The sequence below is a fragment of the Sander lucioperca genome, chromosome 3 (assembly GCF_008315115.2).
Source record: "Sander lucioperca isolate FBNREF2018 chromosome 3, SLUC_FBN_1.2, whole genome shotgun sequence".
NCBI classification, from domain to species: Eukaryota; Metazoa; Chordata; class Actinopteri; order Perciformes; family Percidae; genus Sander; species Sander lucioperca.
Genome location: NC_050175.1, coordinates 40,377,858 through 40,392,678, shown reverse-complemented (window position 1 = coordinate 40,392,678; position 14,821 = coordinate 40,377,858). Strand labels below are relative to the sequence as shown.

The following is a 14,821-nucleotide window of genomic DNA, read 5'->3' as shown; positions in this document are numbered from 1 at the left end:
AAATGTTGAATGGGCTGTTTGAAGGCAACACGTTCAGTTGTTTCATTAGTGTTTGAGTGCCAGTATAAAGCCCATTGTTACCAAGATTGATGTTGCACTTGTTGCAGTGTCAGTATGGTCGAGTGTACAGTGTATTTGTTTAGATCACTATGTGGAGAATGTGTATGTATGTGCTTGGAGCATTGTGCGTGTGTGTGTTTGCTGTTCTAGTATGACCTTATCTTCTACAGTGCAAAGAGTTGAATAAAAAAACTTGAAATAGATTATGTAAGTAGAAAAGTACTGGTAAGTCAGTTCCAACCATTATGGGACAGGAGTGTCTGGATGAATAAATGAATAGAAGCTCCCAGCCCCACAATTTTACCATATACCCGCATTAAAAGTTGCAATATGTTGCAATACAGCACTTGCTCTGTTAGATGGTGTATGGTGGCAGAGACGGTTCAACACAACACAAAAGCTACAACACAAATGCAAAAGCTACAAGACAAACCCAAAAACCACAACACAAACGCAAAAGCTACAACACAAACGCAAAAGCTACAACACAAACCCAAAAACCACAACACAAATGCAAAAGCTACAACACTAACGCAAAACCCACAACACAAACGCAAAAGCTACAACACAAATACATAAGCGACAACGGAAGTGAGTGTGTTGTTGACAAACGGAGCCGGCGGATGAGCAGGAGGAAAGTTCTTGTATGTTTGAGAACTAAGTGAAACATGGTTCCTTGCTAATTATGATTACTCGCTACGTGATTGTCACAAATAAGCAGTGTTGTTCAATATCTTTTTTATTTTCATATGTATGTACTTTGTCAACAACACGCTCACTTCCGTTGTCACTCACTTCTGTTGTCACTCACTTCCGTTCGCTTATGTATTTGTGTTGTGGCTTTTGTATTTGTGTTGTAGCTTTTGCGTTTGTGTTGTAGCTTTTGTGTTGTGGCTTTTGCATTTGTGTTATAGATTTTGCGTTTGTATTATAGCTTTTGCGTTTGTGTTGTAGCTTTTGCGTTTATGTTGTGGCTTTTGTATTTGTGTTGAACCGTCTCGGCCTCCGTATTTTTGTGCCATCTCCTTTCCATTTTACTTGACACCCTAATCTAACAGAACACATTGCTTTGTGATTTTTTTTATAAAAGGCAACTTTTTATTCTAACCCTTGCTTCAAATAAAGAAGCATTTGCTAATGTCAGTTATCATAGGCTCTATGTGAAATAAACAATGATGAAACAATGATGAAACAATGGCAGAGAGAAACAGACCGAATCTGCAGCACCTATATCTTGGCCTGGCTCTGCCCTCCTACGTACTTCCGCTCAATTTTCATTTTCCTTCAGTACTCCGTCTGGGTTTGCGGTATAGTCTTGGGTTTTCTCCAACCAAATATTTGGCAGTCCAATCAGCGAACAGAGGAAGTAGCTGAGAACGATGACGTTGAGGTTGTGACGTGCGCTAGTTTGAGTTATAGTTCCGTAATGGTGGCAGAGAAAGATGCGGCCCGTTGTGGCAATGCTGCCGAATATCCAGAAGTTAAAGCCTGAGCAAGAACAATCTTTGCTGAATTCTGTTGGTGGCCATGATGTTGTGGACCTCCTCCCCACAGGGTTCGGGAACAGTTTGATTTTCCAGCTCGCTCCGTTAGTGGTGAATGAGTTGGCTAAGGCTAACACTAGCAATGCTAAGCCGATAGTTGTTGTTGTCTCCCCTCTTGTTAGCCTGGTCCTACCAGACAGTATGTAGGAGGGGGAGCCAGGCAGATCCGATAGTTTTAAACTTCAACAGAGTACCCGCCTTCAAGGAAGTTAACACTTGTCAATAGAGAGAGGCCAGACTCTCTGTACAAATGAAATGTACCAGAGTCTGGTAGGACCAGGCTACCTATATCTCTACCTGTCTTTGATTTTTCCACATCGGCACCATCTTGTAGTCCATTTCATAGTCCAGTTTGCACATCGTACTAGATCACAGTGGAAGCTAAGAGAGTTCACATAATAATTGTATATCAATAAACCAAAAGGAAATTTACACAAAAATATTGAGGTCTAGCTCTTTGTATAATCATTAAAAAAGAAGCCACATTGTTATAGGAAAAAACTTGTTCTAATCAAGAATTTTTAGTTCAGTTTCAAAGCAAATCAAGATAAAACTTTGTGTCCTTTTCCCACCATGATGCTGTCGACTGCTGTGGACTGAGAGTCCTTAAAGCAACACCAAAGATTCTTCTGTACCTTAAAATAATGTTTCCAAAATCGTTTCAGTGGTTCATCAACTGGTAATAGGGTGAACGGCACTTCTGCATTCGCTTTGCGGCCCTCTATCTGCTATAACCGCACTATGCAAGTTTGCCAGATCGGGTAGCGGATCTGTAGCTCGAATGAGACATACGACAGTGGTAATGGACAATTCCGCTTCCAATCTGTAGGGGGACCGAAGAGAAGAAGTGCTTTGGTGTTGCTTTAACTGTGATCACAGTTAAAGCAACACCAAAGCACTTTAGTGGACAGATGCTAGCCGGATGGTCAGTGCTTATTCAAACCCCGATTTGAACAAAAATTACACTTGTTGGTTGTCCAGTCGCATACTTGCATGAAAGTAAGGTCTGAGTGTGGTGGCAGCGCTTTATTTAATGGCATACTTTTATGCAAATCAAGTATAGGAACGACCTCTTGGTTCAACAGTGATATTGCTGTAAAACATACAATCTCTGAATACAGACATGAGGCCAATTGTAGCCCATGTTTAATGTAATGATAGAATGGCAAAGCATATGAATAGTCCACAGGGGAACAGCACTGTGGGATATGGTTTCATTCCTGCTTATCTGTCAGAAATTCAAGACATTTTTATGAAAAGTAATGGGCAAGCCATTTTGTGAATGATCGGAATAGACGAAATAAAGAAATCGCTATAGAACACTTTGAGTTTCACTGAGCAAGTATATGTATTCCCAAGCCAGTGTGTTTCTTTATGGCTCTACTGTATCTGCTGAAATATTCATGCATGTGCATGATGTTGTCCCATTTATCATCAAATTAATTATACATCTATTTAGAGGTTTTGCTGTTCTTCTGCATTCTGTTTTCATTTTAAGTTTAGTCAAAATAAAGGTCATGAGAAATGTTTTTGTTCCCTTCAATCAAGTCACCTCTCTGTGCAATGAAGTTGGAACCTGCTTTCAGTGCGTCTTAAATAATGAGTGCCAAACAGCACTTTCTAGTTTAGTAAATCACACAGTTGGAGTGATTTAATAATCTCATCACCATGATTTACAACTGACACACCTTAAATGTAATATTAATCAGGAAAAAGGAGCCTTTTCCCCATCCATCTACATTCCAGACATGCAATATATGCTCGAGCACCTGGTCAGCAGATTATTTTTCCATAAAGCAATAAAATAATGATCATCCAGGCGAGTGTTTACAAGATCTGAGTCTTGGTTCATCAGTAAGTAGTATGCAGCCTTAAAGTCCACTTACAAATATAGGTAAATACCAAGTGAATAACAGTGACTTTGCACCACCACCAAGACACATTCATCTACATTTTTGGTCTTGCATTATTTTTAATTAGCATTTCACAAATGCATTTCCAAATTGACAAAATACATGACATGTTTAGGAAAGTACTTGTATGTAATAACGAGCTGAGCTATAATTTAAGGAAATCAATCTTTTCAAAAAGAATGCTTACATGATGTTCTACCTCTTTTGCATCCCTAGTTTTATACATTCCCCAAATAGAATCAACTTTTCCCGTCAGAATCTTTTCTGCAAGATTGGGTAAGGCATTGTTTGGCATGCTGTAACTCAAGAATAGGAGTTAAGTACCTTTGGAGGGATGAGTGCAGTTGGACTTGTTATCATTGGCTTGTTCCAGGACTAATACTCATGCTACTTTAGAAACTCTGCCTCTTCTTACAGCTGGTTTCAACAGAGTAACATCCTTTTAATAATCCCTTTTGTGTGGTCTTTTCAGACATCAAAGGATTAAACACCATAGGCGTAGCCTAGTTTTGGAGGGTTTTATCTAGGGAATGCAAACAGTTATTTTTGGGACACGAGTGTGTAATTGGTATTCAGGGATTTATTTTTTTCAGTATGTCATTTATTACTAGAAATATCCAGATTTGGCGGAAAGATTAACTTGTCTGCAGCTGGTTTAGACAATGCCGCATCCTTGAAACGCTGTAACAGGGACGGGTTTGGTTTGCTATAAGGCTGCAGCACTTTGTAAGGAGGCTAGAACAGTACACTCCTTGTTTCCATGGTAACCCTGCGAGTGTGTGAATGAAAAGGAGGGTGCCACAGTGAGGATCCTTGAGGTGAGTTCATGATGTAAAATGATTTGACCACGTAATATTCGTCTCCATATAACTGGGCCGGTTTAGTGGCATGTCAAATGTCTGTTCTGAATCCCAATTGTGTTTTTTATTTTGGCTTCCAGCTACACTTAGTTCACTCCTAAAATAATACTTGAGGCGGAAGGTTGCTGATGGTACATTCAAGGTGGGAGACTGACATGTCTGATGAGGATATCTTCACTTTTTTCCTTCCTCATTATTTCAGAAAAGAGGAAGTGCTTTGATCTGTTAGAAAAACCTCCAGAGAGTTGCGAAGTGTGTGCATGATGCATAATATATTTAAACTTACTGTAGCTTCTGAATCTCCAAAGACCTCTATAAAACTAACATGCTTATTGTGTAGTTCAGTGATTTGCGGCATATCAAACAATGACTATAAACAGATCAAATGTACATCTTAAAAAAAAAAAAGTTGTCAACATATGACCTACAGCATAGACACAATTTGCTCCTAAATCTTAAATATAGAACAATAAGCATTGTACTTACCAATGTATTTGAAGTAAATGTCAAGAATGTTTGAAATGGGATAAACAGGCAGTTATTGTGTTTGAATCTGCTTAGTTGAGGCAAACATTCTGGATTGCTAATGTTTTTCTGTGGTAGTTACACGTTTTTTTTCTCAGTACGTTTTTGGAGATGGGGTTAAAAATGGCTTCAGCAACAGAGGGAATAGGAAACATCAGCTCTACAATCCAGGTGTTAATCCAGGTCTCAAATATAAAGTGGATTGGGAAACCCTGGGTTGATTGAACTAGTTGTTAACCACCGTCGTGACACAGCTTATGCGGGACCGCGGTTGTTAGGTTAGGTGAAGCCGGGTAACTGAAATAAATCCAGGGCATGTTGATCTTGATTCGTAGTACAGGCCTCCAGTCTTTGTCAGTTCCACAATAGTAAACGCAAATATGAAAGACAAGGAAAAACTGCACTCTGATGGAAGACAGACAGAAAGTGCAAGCTAGGATTTTTTGGTTAAACTTTTGGTTAAATTTGGTGAATTATTTAGCCCCCTTCCCTGTTTTTTAGCACATTTAGAGTGGTACCAATGCATGCCTGACGTTTTCCCGTTTAATTCAATACCATAGTCTTCGTCCTAGCAGCAAAAGTTAGCTCACTACAACCTCTCATATACAACAAAGTGAAATCGCGGTCAACCCACGATTAATTTCTAACGCGTTTAATGTTTCAAATTAACCTAACAGAAATTATTAAACAAGTTAAGTTTGACAGCACTAAATGGCACGGTAATTTTCATAATCATGATGCACACCCATGTTGATAGCTGACTATGCAATTCGCTAAGATAGGGATAAAGGCAGCCTATTACAATGTGTCCTGCTCCTGGCACTTACCACTACCTCTTGCTGATGTGAAATTAACTCTGCTATCTGTCCCTCATCATGACCAGACTGTGGATGCTCAGGCTCAGCTTCCACTTGGTCCTCTACACTCTGGCTAAGTGACGCAGTGCTGCTTTGGTCGTCAAGGACTAACATTACTACTGCTGCTGGCAGTTGCACTGCAGCTCTGTGAGCTTTTTGCATTTTGCTGCATCAGTCTCGAGAGACTTGGCCCTCTTTTCTTTGAATTTTTCCCATCCACCTTTCTCCTTACGTTTTCTACTAGCCATTGTCACGTCTAATGACGTAGGCCTATAGACTGGGTAAACCCAGCCCGATCTGCCGGCGATTTGATTTCGCCCTGCAGAGATTGAGCTTGGTCTGGTGATAGCCAGACTAGTATGCCTACTCTTACACGTAGCATATAAGTGATCGTATTAGCGCACCCTGCTGTTGGCTGTTAATATCGCTTTATTAGACTTTTCTTGTGCCGACGGCCGTCGGTTGGACTTTTCCCGAACGCAAAAATTGTCAGTCCGTACCTGTTCATGTGCCATCTTGAAATACGTTAACCGGTAATGGCCCTGACACACTAACCCGATAATCAGCCGTCGGACAGTCTGGCGAGGTCAATGACTCGAGTCTGTTCGGTGTGTTCCGTGCCGTCATCCGTCGGAGGAGCTGTCGGCCTTCATTTTGGCAGACCTGACATGCTGGGTCGGAGGGAGGGCAGTCGGACTCAGTGACCAATCTGATTGGTGGAGTGCTAACCTGGAAATGATGAGCGGGATGAGTGTGACTAACGCCTCTCAAAATGTGACGAAAATCTTTGGTAACACTTTATGATAACCTTCATTAATAGATGGTAAATTGATAGTTAATTCATCTTTAGTTAATTGTCATTTAACTGTTAGCAAACAGTCATTTTACTGTTAACAAACAATGAAATTATAATTAATAATGTTTTATTAGTTATTAGTAGTGCTGTTAATTAACAGATTATTGTTACACAAATTATATCCCTCATATACTATATTAGGTATCTGGTCATGATTGAAAAATGTTTGTAAACCTTTAGGAAACCATTTTTAAAACCTCTATAAACATTACATAGATAGATGGACCAGATATTCCCAACACTTTGTTAAGGGTTACTAGTTGCTTTGTAAACCATCTATAAACAGTGTCTGGATGGGTATTATAAAGTTGCAACAGATGACAATAATACCTTGTTAAATAGTTAAGAAATACTTTGTAAACCATCTATAAACATTATCTGGATGGCTATTGTAAAGTTGCGACTGTTTGTCATAGTTAGTTATTGGTTAGTAAATGCTTGGTAAAGCAATGATACATATTTTGCCCTTCATTAAATTATATTAAAAAAGTATCTATCTACATACAGATATATACACATATTATATTCGCATACATAATTAACGGTGCCTGAACCTCTACAGTAAAATACAGACAAACTTTACACCGTTTAGCGTTAGCTGTCAGCATTTTAACCGTGTTTAATCCAGCTACTAGCTAGCGGTAGGCTAACGTTAGCTGCTGTTGAGTGTAGTGTTAACTAGCTAGCGGTAGGCTAACGTTAGCTGCTGTTGAGTATAGTGTTAACTAGCGTCACATGCAGCAGTGTTTGTGTTTCCTGTAATGTCTGTTTCAGAGCATCAGAGAGAAGCGCAGACATATCAGTGGCACCATATTTTCGTCTGTATGCAAACATCAATATAGAATGGATTAATTTGCGTTAATGTTTTTAATGCGTTATTTTTTTCTCAGATTAATTAATCGAAATTAATGTTATTTGACAGCCCTTATATATATATATATATATATATATATATATATATATATATATACAGTGCCTTGCGAAAGTATTCGGCCCCCTTGAACTTTTCGACCTTTTTCCACATTTCAGGCTTCAAACATTAAGATATAAAACTGTAATTTTTTGTGACGAATCAACAACAAGTGGGACACAATCATGAAGTGGAACGAAATTTATTGGATATTTCAAACTTTTTTAACAAATAAAAAACTGAAACATTGGGCATGCAAAATTATTCAGCCCCCTTATTAAGTTAATACTTTGTAGCGCCACCTTTTGCTGCGATTACAGCTGTAAGTCGCTTGGGGTATGTCTCTATCAGTTTTGCACATCGAGAGACTGAAATTTTTGCCCAACACTGCAAACATAACGTTTTGCATTGTTGCCAAAAAGTTCGATTTTGGTTTCATCTGACCAGAGCACCTTCTTCCACATGTTTGGTGTGTCTCCCAGGTGGCTTGTGGCAAACTTTAAACGACACTTTTTATGGATATCTTTAAAGCAGCCATATTATGCTCATTTTCAGGTTCATATTGTATTTTAATGTTGCACCAGAATAGGTTTACATGGTTTAATTTTCAAAAAACACCATATTTGTGTTGTACTGCACCGCTCTCTCTCACTGCTGCAGATCCTCTTTTCACCTGGTCTCTGTTTTAGCTACAGAGTGAGACCTCTTTTCTTCTTCTTCTTCTGTACTATCTTTGATTGCACTGCACATGCCCAGTAGCTCAGATGTAGATCATGTCAGCTAGCTAGCTCCATAGACAGTAAAAGAAAGGCTGTTTCTACAACTTCGGTCAGTTACAAGGCAGGATTAGCTGGGAGACTTCTAAATGAGGGCGCACATGGAAGTAGTTCTTTTGTAGATATGGTGAACTTGTGTGGTGTTATAGCAGTGCTTTGCTATTGAGAACGAGGTAGCATGCTAGCGATTTTGAACAGCTCACCCAGAGACTGAAGGCAGGACACATTCAGGAACCGTATCTCACTCTAAACAGCATGGATGGATTTTTTTCAAAGTTTGTATGTGTGTGGAAACACCAGAGACACAAAATAACACCCCAAATCCCAGAAAAAGTGATTTTTTTATAATATGGGCACTTTAAGAAATGGCTTTCTTCTTGCCACTCTTCCATAAAGGCCAAATTTGTGCAGTATACGACTGATTGTTGTCCTATGGACAGAGTCTCCCACCTCAGCTGTAGATCTCTGCAGTTCATCCAGCGTGATCATGGGCCTCTTGGCTGCATCTCTGATCAGTCTTCTCCTTGTATGAGCTGAAAGTTTAGAGGGACGGCCGGGTCTTCGTAGATTTGCAGTGGTCTGATACTCCTTCCATTTCAATATTATCGCTTGCACAGTGCTCCTTGGGATGTTTAAAGCTTGGGAAATCTTTTTGTATCCAAATCCGGCTTTAAACTTCTCCACAACAGTATCTCGGACCTGCCTGGTGTGTTCCTTGTTCTTCATAGGCCCCGCCCAGTCCGAGTACAGATACAGATAATTCATATGGTTAACAGATACAGATACAGATAATGCTATAATTTCATTGTTTGTTAACAGTAAAATGACTGTTTGCTAACAGTTAAATGACAATTAACTAAAGATTAATTAACTATCAATTTACCATCTATTAATGATGGTTATTATAAAGTGTTACCAAATCTTTTAAACTGACCTTTGTTGATCTGAAATGAAGACAGATTCAGCAACTGAATGGCCTATTTCTCGCTTAAAATGTTTTCAGAAACACGTTTCGGTGAACTATCTTCGTAAAATATGAGATCGTATTCTCAACGAGCCGCCATTATGCCCGGTTGAAAAATCCAGGAGCAGCCAGACCCACGTGACGCGTTCGTCCAATCAGCTGCCGGTTAATTTTTTTGGGCGACAATACAGATTAGTGCCGCCTGCTGTTATGGAGACGTATTACGTCTCACTCACGCGCAGAATGTACGCTCAAGTCGGCGTCGCTTCGGTGTGTTCTGAGGCACTTTTTGGACCTCGGGGAGCCGACTGATCAATCCAATTGCCTTTTCTGCCAACGGTCAGCCATTGGGTTGGTGTGGCAGGGGTTTAAGGGACATACAGGACATACTGCTCTGCCTTTCGCGATTTTGCTGTCACATGATAAACTCACAGGTGCTGCTAATGCTGCTAATGGGTATCATCGCTTCCCGGCCCTGGCAAGTTTGAAGAAGGAAACATGGAGGACCACACGTATTCAAAATCCAAATTTCAGGAACAGGAGTCTACTTCTTCGCCCAGAAAAAGAAAAAAGGATATTGAAAAGAGCAAGAGACCGGCATCATCAGAAAAAAGCGTGAAGGCTACCATAGTTGTAATACGTACTTTGAACTGCGTGGCGTAAGAGAGTTGATTGCGATATATGATCTCAATGCTAGATGGGAGAAATTCCCACACATTGGACCTTTAATACACTTTTAAAAGTTCATTTTTTTCCTCTGTGCTTTTCAAAGTTAGTACCATACCATGTTTTTTGTCCACTACTGTTGTTGCTTTTGCTCATGCAATACAACAAATGTTGGTTCTCATTTGGCACCACAGCTAGAGCAATAAAACTTGCTTTCTAGACATAAATGGGTAGCTTGATGTACCATCACCAGGCTGTGTAGATGGAGTTGTCTTAAAAAGTGTATAGATTTTCTGCGGGAAAGAGGCCAAAGACCTTCAAAAGTCCATCTGGAGGCAAAAATAGCAGATGGGAATGTTTTGCAGTGCCTTTTACATATGAAAATGCTATTCCTAGGGCCAGATTCAGCCATCATCTGGGCACTGTTTCTGTATAAAAGACTATTGTTTGAAGTGTGTAAGCTAAGATCACAGATCTGAGTTTGAAGTAAAAGTTGTGTTAGTAAAAAAAAAAAAAAAAAAAAGGCCACCCAGCAGGAGGAAAACGTTACATGGATTTGGAAAATATAAGATGAAAGGGTAAAACAAACACTTTTTTTCTTTCTGGCCTTTCTATCCTATGCTGCTTTCTCATGCTCCCTCCCACTCCCATTACAAGATGTGTTTTATGTTGTTGGTGTGGTTTATTGCTCTAGCTGCTGGCCATGTAGCACTGAAAGCTGCAGCTCCCCTACACCAACACAAAAATCCTACTTGGTGTTCCCACTAATATGCGCCCACAGGACCAAACTACATCAGTTGGTGCTACACCATGTGGCATTTTACCAAAGGAGATGTTGTGCTGCAGATGGTGGCAGTGGGAATTTTATGTAGGATCATGGCAAAGATAAACCTTTGGAACGCCATTTCTAGACATTTTAAAATCATAATGGTTTTTGCAGAGAGATTTAATTACCCTTGTGGCCAATGAACAGCCATATCATTCTGAGTTGGAAACAAACCCTTCACCCTCAAGCAAGTCTGCAACAACTACTCCATCCTGGCCTCATTATGGATCAAACTCGACTCCAAGGCTCCGCAGATAGTAACATGATAATTCAGACGAGACTTTACACCTACTGGTTTGATGCCGAGAGCCTAATTTGCAATTCCACGCTGTCCCTATTACAGCAATACCATTTTTCCGACGTTATTTACAGTATATGATGAACAATGCAGTCTCTTCTCACCACGTATTTGATTGTAATTTCTGCGAGAAACTAGACACCCCTCTCTTTCACACCATGTTATAAGTCTGATCGCACGTCTGATTACAATACACCGTGCTGCTTATGCCAACACAAGCAGACAATTATCATACTGTGGAGTGCAAATACCGGGGGTCTGTCATTTCCCTATACACATTAACCTCTATCAGCCTTTTCACTGCTTTTGCACCAAACATCATTGTCACTTTACCGATGAGTCAACTTGTTCTTTGACACATTAATGATTTTGCTCTGGCTGAGGCTGAACATAATGCATTTCCACTGCTCTTTGGTGTACGTGCTACCGTGACTTGATTTAGGAACCACTGATGTATTTCGATACGCTGTACGTGCATGCTGGTTTCATTAATATCAATTTATCAAATTTGGCTGTCTCTCCCATCAGTGAGAGATATTTCTTTGGGATTCTGTTTGATCTGAGGAATCATTAATTATGCAAGGAAATGAAATGGCTCTTGGTAGAAATGTTACCATGAATGCAAATAAGTTTAGGTTTGGAGGTAGAGAACTTCCCCTAAATACAGAATAGAGTTATAGTACAAGCATTTTCTGAGAAAAAAGGGGTGAATCTCCCACAAATTTCAACAGAAAATCTGACAAATGTTTATTACTCATAAAAGTCTCCTCTATAACATATAAAAGTCCTAAGAAATCCAAGTGGTGGAAAGTATTGAAAAATACTGAAATTGGGGGACTATAGTGGTGGGCGGATCGATCCAAATATCGATAATACCGATACCAACGTTGGTATTAATATTGATCAATACCAGTATGTTCTCTCCAGTATGCACCGCTGCAGTTTCATCAAAGAGGCGACCTGGCTGTCTGCGTCTGTGTCAATGCTGCTCCTGTCACAGCGCGGAGCAGGCACACTTTGCTCCTCCCCCCCTTTTGTGATTTGATGTTGTACCGTCACGTGACTCAGCGGCGCCAGGTAAACAAGCAAGCAAGCAGCCAGGCCTGGCAGCGGCCAGCAGCAAACACACAAACAGCACTGAGACGGAGCAGAAGAATGGCAGAGAGGAAGAGAAGCGCCGTGTGGCTATATTTTCAGGCCAAAAATGAAACAACGGCAAGCTGTGTAATTTGTAAAAAGGCTAAAAGATACAATGGGAACACAACAAAGTTATACAAGCATATGAAAATTCTCTCATGGGTTTTAACTTATTAATAATCCAAAGGAAAAAATCACAAAACCACTTAAAGGTCATGAAAATTCATTCAGATTTAGCAATTTGATGATGCATCCACCTTAATTATTAAAAAGTATTGGTTCTGTATTTACTTGTAATTTTGCAATATCGCACACCACTAGTGGACTAACAGTAGACTATGGTGTATAACGTGAATGTGATGGTCGTGTTTTGTCACCAATATTAATGAACTAAGAAAAAAGCTTGTTACACCATCCAGGTGATGACAGATTCTTTTCCGGTTGTTAGGGTAGATATGTTTCAAGAAAGGATGTACAGAAGTGTGTTCTTAAACCTGTATTAATTGATTTGAAATTTGTCATTTGGAGGCGTGTTTTTTGCCACTTGAAGAACATAAGTCCAGCATTAAGTTGTCAGGTAGTTGCTAAATTTGTAAGTTAGAGCTAAAAAGAATGTGTATAGTGGGTAGTAGAACTTTTTTTTTGCTCAAAACAGCTGCCTTCTGCTTCTGTGAAAAAGGTTGATGAAAAGCAATGAGCTTTAGAGCCGAGTTGGGTGATAATTCTGTGTCAATGCATCCCTAAGAGCAACTACTTTCACATGCAAGTAATCATTTGATCCAGTGTCATTGTGATTACAGATAACAATAATGTCAGCAGCTATTGCTGTGATTTACTGAATCCAATATATGCAGGGACATTTAGAAATTTTGAAAGTCCCAATTTCCCCAAAGAAACCCCATGCCCCTAAAAAAGTTTGGACGAGACTGAAAGTATGATTTTAAATTATTAATTTATTATTTATTATCAATTTATGAAGTTATTTATTTGTTTGCTACATTTTTTTTATTCTTTTAACTGGACAGCTATGCTTTCTGTAAATGTTTTACTCCCTTAGTGACAGTCCAAGGGTGAAATAAAGCCTTCTCCACACTGCCAGAATCTGGTGGATAAATACTAAACCTTGATAATAGCCCACTGTGTATGTCAGGATGCTGGTAGCTGAAACTGGCCATCATTTACACTTACAGTACATTAAACATTTAAGAAGAAAACAGGGCCAGGAAAACAGTAACCTTTGGGTGTGTAGAGTTGTATTCATTTGTTCTTTGATGGTTGTTTACAATGTAAATTATTTCTAGGCAACACACAAGTTTTATCTAATATCATATGGACCTTAAATGTATTCTTACCAACAAGTCAAGATACAGTGTTGAGATAAAAGCATTAAAGGTGCTGTAGGTAGGATTGGGAAGATCCAGGCTTTAGCCAAAAAACAACTTCTCAGTCCCTCCCCCCTTTCTGCTAAAGCCCAAAACGTTCTCCTAAGCCCCTCCCCCCACAAGGGAGAATGAATGCGTGTGCATGAGCAGTGATTGACACGCACTTAGACACCCCCCCTGGCCCTGATTGGTGCATCTGAACAGGGAGCGGTGGATTTTTGCAAATCACACTACAGGCTGTAGGTGATGCCGGAGGAGCCAGATTATTTTTTTAATTACCTGCTTCATGTAGTTCTACACGAACATAGGGTCAGTTTCAGCAAATATGACAGAAAGTTAGTTTTATAAGTCTTACCTACTGCACCTTTAAGTTAGCTTGAAGACAACTAGTACACCAGCAGTTATGTCTTGATTTTCATCATTTCTTTCTCTAAAGTCTTTACCAAACACTTCACATTTAGTTTGCTTTAGAGGGGGAACAAGCTTCTCCTGCAAATCCAATAGCCTTGACAAATTAGTGTGCAGGCAAATGGGAAACTTGAAAGATAACAGCACAGTCCATGTATGCATGACAAATTCTCTGTGACTTTTTCTGGAATTGAGTGTTTCCTGTGTTCAAGAGGCAGAAGTAATAGTACACACAGGACATTCAGGTACATGAAGGGTTCATTTGATTGGCCAGTGAGGCATAAACTCTGTTTCTCTGTGACATTCAGAGGTCCTTTTGACGAAACAATATGCTTGCATCTATTGATTATTTTTAATAATTGGTTACAGCATCATAAAAAAGTGGGGAAAAACCCCATCCATTTTCCAAGAGCCCAAGGTCACGTCTTAAAATAGCTTTCTTTGGTCTGACCAACACTCCACAACAGATTACTATAACATAAGACGAGTAAAGCAAATATCACATTTTAAAATGGTAGAACCATCAAATGTTTGGCATCCTTGCTTGGAACATTACATAAATGATTAATCCATTGACGATCTTTGGCATGCCAAATATATTTTAAAATAGCATTGTACCATGTATTCTCTGGTACTATATGGTTAGTCTGTTTCTGCTCTGTGTGTGCGCTCGATTATAGCAAAAATGTAAATAACAGGCACTACCCTTGGCATTCTAAACCAGATATAAAAATGCATTTTTCTGGGGAAATCTTTTATGAAAAACATTTTAGTATCCACTCAATGGGCATGTAGTATGGAATTATTTTTGTGTCTTTAATACCAAGCAAAACTTCTCA

General features: G+C 39.5%; 1 long non-coding RNA gene across 1 annotated transcript; it reads left to right on the top strand.

Moving 5' to 3' along the window:
* The first annotated feature begins 401 nt into the window (after nucleotides 1-401).
* On the top strand, nucleotides 402-13,080 carry LOC116043456. The gene is made up of 4 exons (XR_004103473.1): nucleotides 402-414; nucleotides 8,215-8,221; nucleotides 11,728-11,897; nucleotides 13,069-13,080. It is a non-coding gene; the product is annotated as an uncharacterized LOC116043456 (long non-coding RNA).
* Nucleotides 13,081-14,821: the final 1,741 nt, after the last annotated feature.